Source organism: Podarcis vaucheri (genome assembly GCF_965113315.1).
Source record: "Podarcis vaucheri genome assembly, chromosome: 7".
NCBI lineage: Eukaryota > Metazoa > Chordata > Lepidosauria > Squamata > Lacertidae > Podarcis > Podarcis vaucheri.
Genome location: NC_138765.1, coordinates 43,857,283 through 43,863,282, shown reverse-complemented (window position 1 = coordinate 43,863,282; position 6,000 = coordinate 43,857,283). Strand labels below are relative to the sequence as shown.

General features: G+C 44.0%; 1 protein-coding gene across 2 annotated transcripts in view; it reads left to right on the top strand.

Moving 5' to 3' along the window:
• Positions 1-209: 209 nt before the first annotated feature.
• PLCG2 (phospholipase C gamma 2) overlaps positions 210-6,000 on the top strand; it is a 66,455-nt gene continuing 60,664 nt past the window's right edge. The window contains exon 1 of one of the 2 annotated variants that reach the window (XR_014221928.1): positions 210-376. The gene's annotated coding sequence lies outside the window, so the exon portion shown is untranslated. The remainder of the gene's footprint in view (positions 377-6,000) is intronic. The other variant, XM_082232275.1, reaches the window with a different exon arrangement.

The following is a 6,000-nucleotide window of genomic DNA, read 5'->3' as shown; positions in this document are numbered from 1 at the left end:
ATATATATAGAGAGAGAGAGAGAGAGAGAGAGAGAGAGCGCACACACACACACACAGACACAGAAACGGCGCGCTCTTGCCTTCCTCTCATTCATTTACACACACGTTGCGCCCGGGCGTCTCCCTCCGCCCTCCGCCCCCCCGCCCCTCCGCCGCCGCTCTGTGGCTCCGCCGGGTCACGTGGCCCTGCCCTCCCCCGGCCAACCCTCCGCGCCTGCCTCCCTCCCGGGGCTTGAGAAGCAGAAGTGGGGAGCCTTCCTGGGGCAGCAGGCGGCGAGGAGCAGGGCGGGCCGCCAGCGACGACCGAGCGAGGGGGACGACTCCGGCTCTCTGGGACTGGGGCGCAGGTGAGGGGAGACGCCGAGGGAGAAGGAAGGTACCCCCCGCACTTACTTACCCTCTCCTCCTCCTCCTCCTCCTCCAGCCCCACCGTGCGGAGCCCTCTTTCCTTCTCCTCGCCCTAGATTCGCGGATTGGGGCGGCGGTTCCTCACACCTCCTTGCCTTCCTGTCCCGCCTCACTTAGTTATATGGCAGATATTAAGAGGTGCGGGGCGGGTTGAGGGATCCCCTCCATCCCAGCTGCGGGCTCTCTGTTGATTGGTTTCTTTAAATACTCACTACTACTGCCACCGTAAAGATACTGTCGGGGAGCCTTACAGTAAATGCAAAGAAGTTTTTGTTGTTTTTGTTTTTACGGAAATTTAGAGAGCGCGAAGCAACAGATTAAAAACTGGCCGCGAGATCAAGGCTGCGTACGTGTTCCGTGGGGTTATTTCGAGTGCTTTCCTTCCAACCCGAGACAGGTTGTGGTTACTTCGACATCTTTTTTTCTCCTTCCTGCCGCTGACCCGTTGTTGCCCACTAAGTGATAGCGCTGGGGATCAGAAGCTGCCCGGAAAGACTCAACCAGGGAAACTGGTTGGCGTGTCTCGGCTGTGTAGGGAACACGTCGTTCTGCACATGCTCTACGGGCACTCGCTTGACAGCCTTCCTATTACTGCAATTTATTCATTAGACTTATATCGCATGCTTCCTCTCAAAGGACCCCAGGGCGGCATTCATCCTTAGACAAGTTGTGGCTGCTTTGCATCTTCTTCCTCTTCAGTTCACACCCCCACTCTTTTTTGGACGTCACTACTTAGTGGATTAAAAAGGTGTTTAATCTTAAATATGGCTGGAAATGCCCTTTAACTTGACGTCTGGCAAGGCTGGAGGGGAGCTAAGTTTATGCACATACTCTGGGGCACTGCCTCCCCCCCCTTCCTCTCCTCCAGCTCTGATAGAAAGGAACTAACATTGCACATGCTCTTGGCCACTCTGTTATATTAAGGTTCTGCACCTCCACCACTTCTCCAGTTTCTTGAGGTCTTCCTTGGAGGCTTTGCTCAGGGTAGCTGAGGACTTTATCTAGATGGGACTTTATCTGTAGCAGCACTTCGTTTTGTAGAAATCTTGCTAGCAGCCCCATTGGCCCACCTAACTACTTAGTCTCAGGTCCCTCCTTGCTTAGTCAAAATTTACATTTCTTTGCACAGACTTTTTAACAAGGAGATTGTTCCTGGAAGAGTGCTGCAGCTTATTTTCTTTAGCTTTTTGTTATATATTTTTTCAACTTCTCATTACTTCACCCTTTGCCATTTGCCTTTAGTGTCGTTGAACAGAAAGGCAACACATCAATAGGTTTTGTAATAAATCAGTCTTCTTCTGGGGAGCCCTGACTCTTGACCCAGTGGACGGACAACCTTGCTTTTGACAAACTGACTGAGGACTCTCTGCTTCATTTGCTGCCACCTCTGTCTCACTGAAGAGTCTGCTGCAAAAGAGGGAAGGAAACCAGCTGTCCACCCTCCCTCTCCCCCCCTTTACTTTCCCCCCAACAGAGAGGTGGGTGGGTTAGTAACAGCACCAATTTAAATGTAGAGTGAAGGAAGGAAAGGTAGTGGTGTGAACAAAGAGGTGAATCTGGGTTCAGAGAAAATGTGTGTGTGTGAACCTTGTAGGAAGGAAACATATGTTTATCACTATTTCAAATGTATGAACATTGTTTTAAAGTTGAAAAGCCAATTTTTCATGCTAACCTAAGTCTCTGGGTTGCCCCTGAAAAGGAAGGGGTTTCTATAGCCTCCCAAACTCCCTCAATTTATGTTGGGTTAGGGAAGGGGATTTGTCTGGGAGCAGTGGACGCTTCATACAGCAGAATAGAAGGAACAACTTCAGGCAGGGTATTTTTTGTTGTCGGTTCAGTATATGGTCATCTTCATACATGATATAGGATGGAAAAAAGTGAGGAATGCTAAAAAAAAAAAGAAAGAGGATTATTTGCATTGTGAGGAAGGGTCTGGCAACTATATAGAAGGGTCTGGCAACTTCTGTTTCAGTGTATCTGAAGAAGTGTGCATGCACACGAAAGCTCATACCAAGAACTAACTTAGTTGGTCTTTAAGGTGCTACTGGAAGGATTTTTTTTATTTGGGACAATTAGTTAGGGTACTTGTGTTAAGCAACTTCTTATGTTAGTAGTAGTACACTTTAAAAAATGTGGACTAAAACTGTGTGTTCTCAAATTGTGTCGCTCAACATGAATTCTCATGGGTTATAAAATCAGATAGATAAAGTGATCTTTCTGGACCATCTTCTCTCTGTGTATGTTCATTATATGGTTTTGAGTTACTCAGAGCTGATAGTGGGTTTCAAACAATAGTGAAACTGGTTATAGATACTGTTTTATTTTCATTTATTTCACATGGTTGTTGTTGTGTGTATAAAGTTGCATGTCTACAACAAGTCCAAGGACATAGAACATGCTGATCAGAAGAAAAGGAGTGTAAATGATGGTAAAAAGGTAAAGGTAAAGGTACCCCTGCCCGTATGGGCCAGTCGTGTCCGACTCTAGGGTTGTGCGCCCATCTCACTTAAGAGGCCGGGGGCCAGCGCTGTCCGGAGACACTTCCGGGTCACGTGGCCAGCGTGATGAAGCTGCTCTGGCGAGCCAGCACCAGCGCAGCACACGGAAACGCCGTTTACCTTCCAGCTATAAAGTGGTACCTATTTATTTACTTGCACTTAAGGGTGCTTTCGAACTGCTAGGTGGGCAGGAGCTGGGACCGAAAGATGGGAGCTCACCCCGCCGCGGGGATTCGAACCGCCGACCATGCGATCGGCAAGCCCTAGGCACTGAGGTTTTACCCACAGCGCCACCCACGTCCCTTATGTAAATGATGGTAACAAACCTTTATTTAATAAAATACAACTGGAGAGCTTCATAAATTATTACACCTTACACATTTTGTGTTTTGAAGGGCATGGCCAGATGGGAGCTTCCTGTGCTTTTGATTTCATGTTTTAGTGCCCAACTAAGCATATGGAAATAATTTCCTTTAAGGCATTTGCAACATGACAAAGGAGATCTGATGGGTCATCCTGTAACACTGGTCCCAAGACTTTGGGATAGCAGCAATACATGACTGAACCCTTTGATGCTGAACTTCCCGTGCCAAGATGTGTTGTATGATTAATTTATTATATTGTAGCTAGGTAACCCACATGTACAAACCCTGGTGCTTTGATGTTCTAGGCTTGGTACAAATAAATATCAAGGACCTAATTTTACATGGTACTACTAATTCATCTGAGTTACCTGTGGGCTTATGCATCATATCCAGTTTCACTGCTGATGTATAACTTCCAGCTGAGCTACTGGCTTTCAAATTGGTGTTTGGGCCTTGCATAGGCTAGGGGTTTCTGACGAGAGACAGGGGAAGCAGTTTAACTACACACACACACACACAAATCCTCTCAATAAGGACTCAAGACAGAGTTCACTTGATGGTTTTTGCTAGCAAGAAGTGTGTACTAACCATACTTCCCTGGTTTTGACTTCTTTGGAAGTTCACATTATTTGTTTAGACTAATCTGATCCACACTTGCACAAGTTTGTTAATTGATCTGTCATCCTTTGCAGATAGTTAACTTTATTTGCAGGCTAGGCAGAGAAGATGGTTGTGTAACTCAGCTGTGGCCGCTAAGAACTCTTCCAGTAATTATCTAGGGAAATCTCTCCCTAGCTGCATGATATTTCCAGGTTCCAATGTAAATTAGAGCAGACTGTAATAAAAGCCAATGTAGTATTCCAGTGGTGGATCAAACCTATTATATTTTACCTGCAGAATTTCAAGATTCATAATTTAGTTTGTCTCCTTTTGTCATGCACACTGAAGGGTTTTGAGAATGTTTCAGACAATAATATTCCTGACATTCATAGATCCAGAGGCTTTCCACATAACCACTGACTATTTTTACTTCTTGTTAAGTCCTGGCCACAGAAAATTCTATATTTTTATCCTGGCTGTCCTGTAATTGCTTCTCATTGTTCCATTTCTTGGTATTGCTGCCACTTCTTCAGTGCCTGTTAGTTTTATCTATTTTTTGATGCCATATTTTATTTTCAACTAAGAAATTCTGCACAAACAATTATGTGTTATATGCCCGGGGTTTAGAGTGTAGGCATCACTTCAGGTGCTGAATACATTTATCTGGCGTGCTGTGCAAACAAATAGGCACAAAACCTCTGACTTTGAAGGATAAAGTCTGCTGTGTAGGAAACTGCCATAATGAGTAATTATGATTTGTTCCATTGGATTTGTTCCAGCAGCTCAGGACCAGGGAGGGCAGGCTTCATGCTTGCTGGATCTACTTTTGTGTTTCACTGGGACTCAAAGATCTACCAGCTGGAGCACGGTGCACAGGATATACACTAAAATAAAAATAAAGAAGAAGAATTAAGTGCTCTGAGCTGCTGCTGAATTCAGGGATCTGTTCTAAGTACCAGAACTGAGCTACCCTCACAGTCCTTCCACACAAAACTCTTATTATGGTTCCCTCAGGCTTTCTTCATTCTAGCAACCTAATTTGGACAAGAGCGCAGGGAAAGAGTCATTTTATTGGTGTTCATGTTAAACAGTTGAGAGTCAGAAATCCTTGCCTGCGTACTGCACATCACCTAGAGGTCAACAGTAACAGTAGCCTCTGTTAAGATGGTGTTTGTCCCCAGGATTTTGGTAATGCAGCATTTCTAAGATCCTTGCAAGAGTAAGGATGTGGAACACTGTGATATTGGAAGACACAAGATTTACCCACCAGGGAAGAGTGGCAGATGAAGTTGATGGACTACATGGAATTGGCGGAAATGACTGGCAGAATCCGAGACCAGGGGGAAGAGTTGGTGGAAGAAGACTGGAAAAAGTTTAAAGACTATTTACAGAAATACTGTAAAATTAATGAATGTTAGAAAAATGTTGGAATGAAATTATATGGCTTTAGTAGAAATGCTATAAGGAATTAAGTATAAATAGATTAATAGAGCTTTAAAGGGGAAAATATGGTTAGAATGTGTTAAGACAATTATAGGATAGAAGACAGAGGAAGATGGAAAGGAATTGCTGAAACAATTAACAGAAGTGGAATACAAAAAGGGAGGTGTGAGGAGGTCGAGGAAATAAGGGAAAGAAAGATAAGATGTTGAAATTGGATTGTGTTTTAAATGGTTTTTGTTTTGTTTTGTTTGTTTCTTTTATTTTGTATTGTATTGTATGTTTTTTCTTTTTTGGTTTTTTGTAGTGTTGTGTTTAATTTGTTGGAAATCTAATAAATATTATTTTTTTTAAAAAGGATGTGGAACACCGTGAGTAGCATTTGTTGAGGTTTGGTTCATATTTTCCTTTTCCACCAGTCAGCAAGGTGAAAGTTAAAATGTCAAAATACCTCTCACTTTATTCTTTGCAAGGCAGTTAAAAAAGGTAGCAGTGTAAACCATCCTGGACTTGGAGGTGTGTTTCAACTACAACCCATTTGCTCATAGCTATTTTGGGGGCAAGATGGTTGAGAGGATGGTAGACAGCTTCTGGTGTACTTGGAGAAAAAACATTATCTGGACCATTTCAGTCTGGCTTTAGGCCTGAGTTTGTCACTGAAACTGGGAGACAGGTATCAGGAACGTAGC